Source organism: Rhinopithecus roxellana, chromosome 16 (assembly GCF_007565055.1).
Source record: "Rhinopithecus roxellana isolate Shanxi Qingling chromosome 16, ASM756505v1, whole genome shotgun sequence".
Lineage (NCBI taxonomy): Eukaryota > Metazoa > Chordata > Mammalia > Primates > Cercopithecidae > Rhinopithecus > Rhinopithecus roxellana.
The window spans coordinates 100549448-100562145 of NC_044564.1; positions in this window are offsets into that span (position 1 = coordinate 100549448).

Below are 12698 nucleotides of genomic sequence, written 5' to 3' on the forward strand. Positions count from 1 at the left end.
TTAAACAAATTCCATGGTACGTCTATACTATGGAATATTATTCATAAATAAAAAGAAACTTTTGAATCATGCAACTTGGATGAATCTCAAGGGAATGATGGTGAATGAAATCCCAAAGGTTATATACTGCGTGACTCTATTTCTATACCTTTTCTTGAACTGATACAATTATGGTGGTATAGAACAGAGTGCTGATTGTTGGGGGTTAGGAAAGGGAGATGGGGAAAGAAGTTGGCTGTGGTTATAAAGCAACAGAGGAATCGTTATGATAAAGTTATCGTGTATCTTGACTGTTGGGGATGCATGAACCTACACATGTGATAAAAATGTACAAATAAAATGAACAAATAAAAAGTACAAATACAATGAAATTTGAATAAGATTAATGGATTATATCAAGGCCAGGGTCCTGGTTTTGATATTTACTTTAGTTTTTGTAGTTTTGCAAGATGCTACCATTGGGGAAATGGGGTAAAGGGTACATGAGCTCTCTATTGTTTCTTATAACTGCATATGAATCTACAATTATCTCAAAACAAAAAAGTTTAATTAAGAATGCAATATAAAATAAGGAGAAACCATAAGTAGTCAGTTTTTTTTTTCCGTGTCAATAAATGCTAGACTTTAAATTGGATAAAAAGCTTGTCTTAAGCTTTGGAAATCCAAGGCCTTTCTCTTTTGACAAAGGTTGGTTCAATAAATGTGTAACTATTTATCATGTATTAAGTTGTGTAAGATATCAACAAAAACAACTTCTAGAAATGTGTAATAGCCAGTATGTGAGATCAGGTACAATAAAGTTAACTTAGATACAAATTTATATATTGGATCTTTTATTTCAGATTAGTACTGTTAATACAACATCACCATGTTTTCCTAATCAGGGAGGCACTTTCCCTGCGTCTGCTCAGAAAAACACATCCATGGTTAAAGTCAAATTCTATCGTTACCTGTTAATGTCTGAAAACTTTTTTTTTGATTAATATGGAGAGATTTGTCTCTGAACTCTTCCCCTATATTACCCTCACCATTCCAGATACCTTAAACGTTTTATTATACCACTCAGATGTGTTTGTTTTATATCTTTCAAATTTCTTATTCTTTTAGTGCTTTCCAGGATATAAAGGCACTTGTAAGTCATTTCTTTTCCATCGTATTCACATACGCACAGCAAACCAGTAAGGGTTCACAGTGATAGACAAAGAATTGCCATTTTTTTTGGTGGAAGAAGGTAAGGCATTCTGAGGTTCCTTGATTTGCCAGTTGTCACACTGCTGGAAGGCAGAATGGCTGTACTGATCCTTGGAGTCCAAGTTTAGTGCTGATTATCTTTACCATCTCTCTGAGAGCAGTAATAAGGTAGCTTGAGCAATTCCATTCTAGTAGAGTTCTGGCGTTGGGAAGCAGTCAGGGAACCACAGATCAGTAGTTCTCAAAGAGTGGTCCTTGGACCAGCAGCATCAGCTGCTTCTGGGAACTGTCAGAAATGCAAATTCTCAGGCCCCACCCCAGACCTACTGAATCAGCCACTGGAGGGTGGGGCCCAGCAATCTGTGTTTGAACAAGCCCTGCTGGTGATTCTGATGCACGCTCAAGCTTCAGATCCTCTGGCCTAGGTAATCATGAGACATACTTCCTATTGCTCTTCAGTCTGACCTCGGTACCACACAGCAGGAAGACAGGGACACACCTGACACTGTTTTCGGTAATGATTTTCAGTGCAGCTAAATTGATCACAAGAGTAGCAAAGGAGTTCAGTTCACCAAAATGTTGTAACTGTGTGTGCTGTACATGAAGTTAATGAAGTTAATGTGGCTTTTAACATCGAGTCAAAGACTAGAAATGTCTTCTCGTATTACTTTGGATTTACCCCAATTAAATAACATTTACCTTCCCACAGGAGAATGGGAGAGGTTAGCACTTCAGTAAGGGTAGAACTCATAGTGTGCTTTTCTCACAGATGCAATTAATAAATGAATGAATGAATTTATCCATTTAAACATCATCTGTGGAGTGTCTAGTACTGGCCAGACACTGGAATGGTCTTGTAATGCAGTTACAAACAGATAGATGAATATTTACGATATAATACAATATGGGTTGTGACAGAATTTAGCACCAGATACAAAGTGATATGGAGAAGGGAATAGTGCCCTATGTATGTGTGTGTGTGCATATGCGTACGTGTGTGTCTTGTGTAAGGCAGAATGGGTTCAGAGAGAGGTGGTGTTCGAGATCTCGAACTTCTTGAAGGAGAACTTCTTGAGCTGGATTATTAAGATCAAGGATTTCAGCAGGTAGACAAGGAAGAGAACATTCTGCGCACATTGAATAGATCATGTAACTGCAGGGAGGCGTGAGATAGATAGTAGAGTGTGTTTAGGGAGCCACCAGTGGCTTGGTGTTGGTAGAGTCCCAAGTGTTTAGGAACAGCTGGCAGGGAGGCTGGAGAGGAAGTCAGGAGGCAGATCATGGCTATGAACATGCCCCTAAAGAGTTTGCTTTTGAACCGCGGGCTAGTGTTTCCCCAGTTGCACACACCATGCAACACAGGGCCTGGGGCTTGTGTTATATGTCCTTTGAAAAAAAGATGAGTCAAGTAAATGTGAAAAGTTTAATAAAACTAAATGGATTTCTTTTCTTGAAGAACTCTGAGAGTCTTTAATATGCTGATACGCATTAAGAATACCCAAGAGTGGGATTCAAAGGGCACAGGAAACTTTTTTGTCTTTTTTTTTTTTTTTTTGAGATAGAGTCTTGCTCTATCACCCAGGCTAGAGTGCAGTGGCACGATCTCTGCTCACTGCAACCTCTGCCTCCCAGGTTCACGCCATTCTCCTGCCCCAGTCTCCCGAGTAGCTGCGATTACAGGTGTGTGCCACCTCCCCCAGCTAATTTTTGGTGGAAATGGGGTTTCACCATGTTAGCCGTTCTGGTCTCAAACTCCTCATCTCAAGTGATCCTCCTGCCTCAGCCTCCCAAAGTGCTGGGATTACAGGTATGAGGTACTGCAACGGCCAGCACAGGAAACTTTCTTTTTTTTTATTTTTATTTTTACTTTAAGTTCTGGGATACATGTGCAGAATGTGTAGATTTGTTACATAGGTATACATTTGCCATGCTGGTTTGCTGCACCTATCAACCCACCATCTAGGTTTTAAGCTCCTCATGCATTAGGTATTTATCCTAATGCTCTCCCTCCGCTTGTCCCTGACCTCCCGACAGGCCCTGGTGTGTGATGTTCTTCTCACTGCAGCACAGGAAACTTTCATTTTTTTTTTTTTTTTAGACGGAGTCTCGCTCTGTCGCCCAGGCTGGAGTGCAGTGGCCGGATCTCAGCTCACGGCAAGCTCCGCCTCCCGGGTTTACGCCATTCTCCTGCCTCAGCCTCCCAAGTAGCTGGGACTACAGGCGCCAGCCACCTCGCCCGGCTAGCTTTTTTTGTATTTTTTAGTAGAGACAGGGTTTCACCGTGTTAGCCAGGATGGTCTCGAACTCCTGACCTCGTGATCCGCCCGTCTCGGCCTCCCAAAGTGCTGGGATTACAGGCTTGAGCCACTGCGCCCGGCCAGCACAGGAAACTTTCTAATGCGCTTCTTAAACATCCTAAATTTCTCAGGAACAGGCTTTGAGAAGTGCCACTGTGCACAGGGGGACTGTTATTTAGCTGAATCCTCTTAGGATAAAATCCAAGACCTTAACATAGCCTCCAGAGCTCTGCAAAATCCAGGCCTACCTCCCTTTCTGGACTTGCCCCCGCCCCTCTTCCTTCGGAACATGGCCACGTTCATTCCTTTACATATTGCCTGTGGTTGCTCTTTGACTACACCCGCAGAGCAGTCGAGATAGCGCCTACCTAAAATATTTATTATCTGGTCCTTAACAGAAGAGATTTGCTGCTCCCTGCATGATGGCATTTCCACAGTGTTTCCTTCTCTGTCTGTTCCTCTAGATTTGGAGCTCCTAAATGGCAGGGCTTTTGTCTTGTTACTTTTGACCAATTCATCTTTGTGTCATCCACTATAGAAAACACCCAGTGAATGTTTAATGAAAGAATGAATGCAGCTCTGTAATGATTAAGCAGCTAACATTTATGCAGGCTTTTTGGTTTAGCACATATCATCTCTTTTAATCTTTATTCCAGTTCTGTGATGGATTATCAACATCCTTGTTTTACATAGGAGGAAGCAGAGGCTCAGAGAAGTCAAGTGAGTTTTTCAAGGTAACACAGCCACTAGGATGTGTGGGTGGTCTTCTGCCACCATATCCCACATTCCCTCCATTGCCATTCCCCTCACAACCAGATCCCTCTAGCAGTTTCAACGCAACTCATTTGTCCTTTGTATAGCTTCTCCTACCGTTGAATCTTCTCGTGAGTCTAACTCTCTCCATCCCAACATCCAGCTGCCTTCCTCCCCTTTCCCCTAATCGTTTCCCTCCCTCTCCTCACTCACTCCTGACCTCTGTGGAGTTTGTGGCTTAATTACTCCGCAGAGGAGATGTGTTTCCTCAGAAGGCCATGCACGGCACGATGTGTGGCCATCTGTATTTGGGATGGCTCTTGTTACAGTTAGAAGATGTCGAAGGTCCAGAGGATAGCTGTTATTTAAACCATGCTTCACCAGGATGGACAGCCTCCTCTGCCCACAGATAGGGCTCTGAACTTCAGGAGACTAGGGCAGCTGCTGCTCTGCTCACAGAACAGTGCTCTAGGCCTGTGGAGAATTGCATGTGGCCTCTCCCCTAGGAAGCTCATGAACTGCCTTGTGGGTACAGTTTACAGGAAAAATATTATATTCAGCACCCCTGAGAGAAAATGAAGTCATTGCTTGCCTGAGAGTGATTTATTCTTTCATTAATAACATATTTGCTATCTTTTCCAGTGGTAAATTAGGTCCTTACGGCAAATGCTTTTGTTCCTAACCTGGCTGAAAGGCTGGGCTGTGCATCACTAACAGGCTGTCAATTTTCCTGATGTTCTTGTTTAGGCAACTGACAAATCCCTCAAACTCATCACTAGCTAAAATAGGTTTGAACTTTATTCTCGAGCTGTCTCATTGTCATACGATACGAAGCAAGCCTCTAGAAGGAGTTGCTTTTTAATTAGCAAGTTGGCTTTTGAAGGAGGTATATGCAAAAGAAATTAGGTGAGAAAAAAATCTAACACCTTCTCTATCGAAGTTACTACCCAAGGTCCAGATATGAACTTGCAAAATAAAATCTGAGGTCATTAACGTGCTTTTTGCACATCTGGAATCTTGCCTGTGGCAGATGTTCTAAAACTTGAGATGCTGTATTAATGCAAGGAAAAGAATATTTTCTGAATGCCTACTATGTGTTAGGCTTTCTTTCACTTTACCTCATTACAGCAAACCTGTGAGCCAAGGTTATTATTATCATCAGTTTACGTAGTCAATAACCTGGAGAAAGTTAAGATTCAAATTCCATCTTTTGGAACCAGAATCTCATCATCTTCTGAGTACATTTTGCTGTCAATTCAAGTCAAGAATATAAAAAAAAAAAATTTACCAAGGACACCAAATAGTTTCACCTGGGGTACAGGAAGGATTCTAGTTCCTCAACACTCACGAGAACAACTATCTTATGTGGGGGGACTGGTGGAGAGCCTTGAGCTTAGGTTTGGAACTGGGTTTTGGGATAAGATTTTGCATCCATTGGGTGCCTTTAAAATGAATGCTGACTGACTGGCTATTTATTTATTTATTATTATTGAGATGGGGGTCTCACTCTGATGTCCAGGCTGGAGTTGCAGTGGCATGATCTCAGCTCACTGCAACCTCTGCCTCCCGGGCTCAGGTGATCCTGTCGAGGAGCTGGCACCACAGGTGTGTGTCACCATGCTCAGCTACTTTTTTTGTGTATTTTTTTTTTTTAAATAGAGATGGGGATCTCCCCACGTTGCCTGGGCCGGTCTTGAACTCCTGGACTCAAGTGATCAGCCCCCAACTTGGCCTCCCAAAGTGCTGGGAGTACAGGCCTGGTACCCCCATATTTTTTGTACAATTTTTTTCTGTCAACCTAAAACTGCTCTAAAAATGTCAAGGCTATTCACAATTTTTTAAATGGCAAAAAAAGAATTGTCCACGTGAGAGTAAGTGTTTTAGAGAAACTCTGAACCTCCATCACAAGCAAAGCTTCTGCCCTGCCCGTCGTCACATTCAGGGTCCACTTCTGCGACTGCGTTCACATGAAGATGATCTGTTTCTGCATTCCTGCTCACCCACTTCCTTGTGGCTGCACTGGCATCACCAGCCCTTTGTCCTTAGGGCTCACCCCACCCTCACTCCCCACAGGCAGCAACATCTTTATTTCTCTGTCACTTCTTCCTGATGATTCACCTTCAACTGGTTTCCTGGATCTCACCTGCTTCAACCTGGTAGCCTTCTCTGGGCTGTGCCCTAAATATCTTACTCTGCAATTGCACCAGCAGAATTCAGAGTGCATCTTCTTTTTAAGTGTTCGCTCTTTTGGCCTAAGCCACTCCCAGCAGTGAGAGCAAATTTTCCTCTGCTCAACTTAGGTTGTGTCACTCTGCTCCTCAGAATGAAATGCTAGCTCCTGGTTGTCTCTTTAAAACAAGATGCACGGGCAAGCATACAATTTTTGTGCTTATTACAAAAGCAATTCATGCTTGATGTGCCAAAATGTCAGAATGCAGGAAAACAAATGGAAAAAGAAACATATCACTTACTATTCAATCACTTGAAGATAATCACTATAAATATTTCGATTTTTTCCTATGTGTCTGTATTTTGTCAAAATGTTGTCAAATGGTGCGCACTATTATTTAATACCTCACTTTTTTTTTTTTTTTTGAGATGGAGTCTTGCTCTGTTGCCCAGGCTGGAGTGCAGTGACATGATCTTGGCTGGGTTCAAGCAATTCTCCTGCCTTAGCCTCCTGAGTAGCTGAGATTACAGGCACCTGCCACCACGCCCGGCTAATTTTTGTGTTTTTAGTAGAGACGGAGTTTCACTATGTTGGCCAAGGCTGTTCATGAACTCCTGATCTCAAGTGATCCGCCTGCCTTGGCCTCCCAAAGTGGGGGATTACAGGCATGAGTTACCATGCCCGGCCATACCTCACTTTTAAAAGACTTAGTCATATATTCTGAATACTTTCTCATGTCAGTAAATAGGCTAATTCAATGACTCAATGGCTTCATTGTAGTCTAGTATTCACTAGATTTGACCATAATTGACTTATTTAATTCCCTGTTTTAAAGCATTAATAGATTTTATTGTAAATAACACTATACTATGTTCCTACATATATCTTGTACTTACTTACATCTATCTTGTATTTTATAAAATTTGGGGGGTAATAAATCTGTAGAGATGGAACTGCTTCGTGTAAGACTACCCATATCTCAAGATTTCTGAGACATATTGCCAATTGCCTTTCAAAAAGTGTGTACTAATTGTTACGTTCTTAGCAGTAAACAAGAGTGTCAATTTCTAAACACCTTCAATGAGGTGTTGTCTTTGCCAACTTTAAGGAAAACATACCTCATCTTAAACTTTTAATTTGAATGGTTTTGATTAATAATAGAGTTGAACATTTGTTCATATAATTTACTGACTATATTTATTGTTTTGGAAACTGGTTCCCTTTTTATAAGGTAGGGCTATTCTTTTTCTCATTGCACTATAAAATCTTCTAAATATATTAAACATATTATTTCCTTACCTATCATATATGTTTTATTTAAGTTTTGCAGTTTGTCACTTTTTTCTCTTCAGTACAAATGTTCTTTATTTTCAGATAGTCCTGTGTATCAGTATTTCTCCTTAAGCTTTCTGACTTTGTTAAGGAGGACCTTATGTGTGTGTCTATGTGTGTGTATATGTACATATATAAATAAATAAAATATATATTCTATTTATGATATTTATGATGCCTATATTCTAAAAATACATATTCTATTTATGATGTCTGTGTATGTATTGATTACAAATGCTATATATATATACACACAGACATACACATAAATATATCAAAAATATATATTCTATTTATGATTTCTTTAAAACCATTGGCTCTTGAATCCAACTGTAGCTTATTTTGGCCTATGAAGTAAGCTAAAAGTGTGACTTAATTTACTTTCACATAGCTAATCCATTAGTTCAACAAAATTTTCCACGGAACATCAATGTTGTTTTTGTCATTTAATAAATTCTTAAGTAGTTCTACTTGGGGCCCTCTCTGAGCTTTCTCTTCTGCTACTTTGATCTATCTTTCTCTTCTGGCACCTTTACAGCAGTATTTTATTGTAGCTTTATAGTACATCTTAAAATCTGGTAGAGCAAGTTTATTCACATTATCTTTCTCTTTCAAAATTTTCTTGACAATTCTCACACATTTATTTTTCTATTATAGCTGAACTTAAGAATTATTTTCTCAAGTTCCAAGAATATCATTGTAATTTTGATTCAAAAAAAAGTACTTCTGTAAATTAATGTGAAGGCTGACCAGCTTTGGACAGCCTGACTCCTCATCCAGGAGCATGGAATTTCTCTCCATTTAGTCAATCCTTCCTTTATGCTTCACTGTAAAATTCTGAAGTTCAGTGAATACTACTTGTTAAGTTTGTTGGCAGATATTTCAGTGATTTTGTTTCCTTAGTTTAAATGGAGTCTTTTAAAAATACTGTTTTCTAACTAGTCATTGCTGATCTTGCTGATCCCATTGAACTCTTTTTAGTACTTCTAAAATAAATTCCCTGGGATTTTTCTAGGAGAGAAATCTTAGCATCTGAAAATAATTATAATCTGATTTCCTCCTTTAAACTATTTCTATCCCTTATTTATTTTTCCTGTCTTATTGCATTGATTAAAACTTCTAAAACAAGGTGGAAAAAAATATGAGTGAGGGTTGGCAGTTCTTACTGGTGTTTCACAGTTAAGTAGATTACTGGGTGTTGCTTTCAGATAGTTTTTCTTTCTCATGTTAAAGAAGTAGATTTCAATTCCCAGTTTTTTTTTTTTTTTAAATCTTGAATGACGATTGGATTTTATCAGATGTCTTTTTGGCATCTTTTGCAGTGATCATATGGTTTTTCTCCTTTGACCTGTTGATGTGATGAATTATGTTAATATAGTTCCTCATATTAAACTATCCTACATTCCTGGAATAAACTCTACTTAGTCATTCTGTATTATTCTTCAAATACACGGCTGGGTTTGATTTGATAATATTTTATTTAGGATTTTTGCTTCTATGTTTTTGAGATTGGCCTATAGAGGTTTTTTTTGGAGTAGTGTCTGTGCCAGGTTTTGATTTCAGGGTTTCTTCTGGGTTTCAAAAATAAAACGGGATGGTCTTCATCTTGAATCAATTAGGTGACATTCCTAATGTGGATATGAAGTCTCTCAGTATGGTGTGATGGAAAGAACACAGGTCTGGAAATTAGAGGACAAAGGTTCAATTCCTGACTTTGCCCCGTTAGTTCCATAAATTTGGACAAATTTTTCACCTCCGTAAAATTCAGTTTTCTTATATTTAAAATGGAGGTTATACCCAGTTTCTGCCCAACTACCTTGAAAGGTTGCGTGACAGTCCAATGAACTGGGAATGAGGAGGGAAACATTTTGCAAAAGAGGGAAACAACATGTATCAAGTACTTGTTCCACACAAGGGGCTGTGTGTGGCATTCTACATAAATTGTCATTACTGAGAGTCCTCACTATAATCTTTGCATGCCCCAGTCACAGTGAAAACTCCTGAGAGCCTCACAGCTCAGTGATCCCTGGACCAGCATCATTAGTGTCACCTGGGGGGATGTTACAAGTGCAGAAGAATATCCAGTCTCATACACTGAATCAGAACCTGCATTTTCACAAGACCTGCAGAGCCATTTGCATTCATGTTAAAGTTTGAGAAACACTGATGGCTCCCAGATTGTAATGGTGCTGATTCCCCAGCATCCAAATAGAAATACAACTGTAACATTTAGAAATGATTCCAATGATGACTCTCTTCTTCAGTCTTCTGGTTTCTGGATGAGATGGCTGCACCCTCAAGGCTGTAAATGTTAGTCATTTAGAGCAAATGTCATGCATGTGCACACTACTTTCCATTCCAAAGGTGACTGCCTTTGGAAACTGAGCAAAACTGACCCGTTATGAGTTATTTTTCTATCAAGTCCAAAATTTAAAAGTAGTTTTAGTGCCTGCAGATGTACTCTTCTCTGGGGAGACTCAATCATACTGCATTCCCATCAGTCAATCCTAAGGAATTTTTCAGCTGATCCTATGAGCAACCACAGACCTTTCACTGGGGCAAGGATTACTATATCATTTTCATCACAAAGATTACACTAGTCACTCCTCAAGCATGTTTTGGCTTCCATTAAGAGCAAAGGGCTGCATGCACTAAGCTTCAGTGCACACATTAATATACATACATGCATGTACACACACGCTTAGAGAACGTCAAAGATCAGGGCAGAAACAGATACCATGGAGACTAAGAGATCAACAAGGATTCTCTCCATGGGAGTTTGTAGGGATGTGTAATGCAATCGAGGTAACTGTTTGCAGCCTGTGGCTGACAGTTGCCATGGAGACAGGCAGTTGGGTGAGGGAAACCCTCCTCAGTGACGTTGCCAACAGCTGTTTCATTTCTCTGTGTCTTGCACGCAAGCAGTTCTTTCATACTCTATGTAGGAGAGAGGCACAGGTGTGTCTTTTGCTAAGCTGGGGATGCACAGTAGAAAGTCCAATGTAAAAATATTCTTAATTATGACATTCTTTCGTGATAAACCGTTTCTCTTAGAGTTTCAGTGGATATTAAAACAAATATCCATTGTGTCAAGAATGCTATTATTTCAACCCAAAGTGTAGAACTTTCTGTGAATGTGAAATGATTTCACTGTGTTAGAACTTCCTTCTCAGTTTAGATGTTGTGTTTGTAATGCCTTTCCTAATTCCCTAGAGTAGAAATAATTGCCTCTGTGGCAACGTGCCCTCAGAAATTTGTTTATAAGTCTAATCACTTTGTAAATTATATTGTAGTTTTAGTATAACTATCATCTCTATTTAACTAGTTCACCTCCCAATATCCCTACTTAGGACTGAGTTCTTAGCCAGACCAGGCTTACTATGACTGCTGTGCTTAGAATAGTGCCCAACACAAAGCATATTTATGTCTGTGTTAGTTATGTGTTGTTGTGTAACAAATTACCATAAACTTAGTGGTTTACAAAACATGGATGTATTATCTTACAGTTTATGTGGGTCAGCTGTCTGGCCCTGGTTCCTCTGTTCAGAGTCTCATAAAGCAGCCATCAAGGTGTCATTTGGGCTGAATTCTCATCAGGAGGCTCAATTGGGGAAGAATTCGCTCCTAAGCTCATTGGATTGTTGGCAGAATTTGTTTCCTTCTGGCCTGTGGGAACCAAAAGCTTCACTTCTCTAGGCTGTCCAAGTTTCCTACCACATGACTCTCTCTATAGGCAGTTCACAGTATAGCAGCTGGCTTTGTCAAGGGCAGCAGGAAGCATGCATGACCCTGTTGGCCTTGACAAATTAGACAGAGTCTTACATACCATAATATAATCATGGGAGTGACATCTCATGGCTTTTGCCTTATTCTGTTGGTGAGAAGCAAGTCACAGGGCCCCTTCACACTCAGGAAGGGTATCAAAGAGTGTGAACACCAAGGATTTGGGGGGTCACCCTAGGGTCTGTCTGTTATAATGATCCTTTGCAATTTGTTTGATGAACCGGCCTTTCAGGTACATCAGAAACAGGAATACTCCATTTGAGCTGGTTAGGATGGGAAAGGAGACATCCACCCATCACAGAACTGTATTATCATCTACACAGAGTTGAGTTTTATCATATACAGGATATTTTGAATTATCTCCTGTGCTGAATCCATGTCTCTTATAAGGGCTTTATTTTATTATATTGGCTATTTTTATATTTTATATTTCCCAAAATGGCAAAATGTCTAACTGGATTTACGAATGAAACCACAAGTATTTTGAAAGAGTTCTGAATGTTTTACGTGATTCTGTAGAAAATAATCACGGCAGCCATAAGAGCCTCTCTGACTATAGGGAATGTGATCAGCCAAGGGCCCAGCTTCTCTGAAGTTCATCACTGCATTCATGCCAAAGTCATACTTTACACAAGTTTCTTTTAGCCAGTGACTCAACTTTGTATAGATACTAAGGGGAGCCTGGTTCTGGATGATGAGAAATGCCTTGATGGACTACTTTGGCCTGAGGACTCCCTGAAATGGCCTAGTCAAACTTTTCTTAGGCCTGAATGGCATCTGAGATACTTCTATCCCGTATTCCCTCTCTCCTTCCTTCCCTTTCTCTTTCACTCAGGATCAGATCTACATGTGATCTGATATCTAATATGTCTATGGCTCTTCCACGTTTCCCTGACTCTCTTGTCATTTTTTTTTTCTTGCAGCTGTTTCCTGTAACACATTTCTGGCTCCTTTAATCTTGTCTTGATATCTGCTGGTCAGATAACCCAGACTAATACAATTATTATTTGCATAAGTCTGCAAAATTATTCAGTGCCAGGTATTTGAGTAAGCTTCTTCCCTCTCAGCTGACTCCAGAAATGGCATAGGGGGCATTTAAAAGAACATGGACATCACACCTAGAAGACTTGGGGTAGAATCTTGGTATTACCTGGACAACTTTAGGCAAGTCA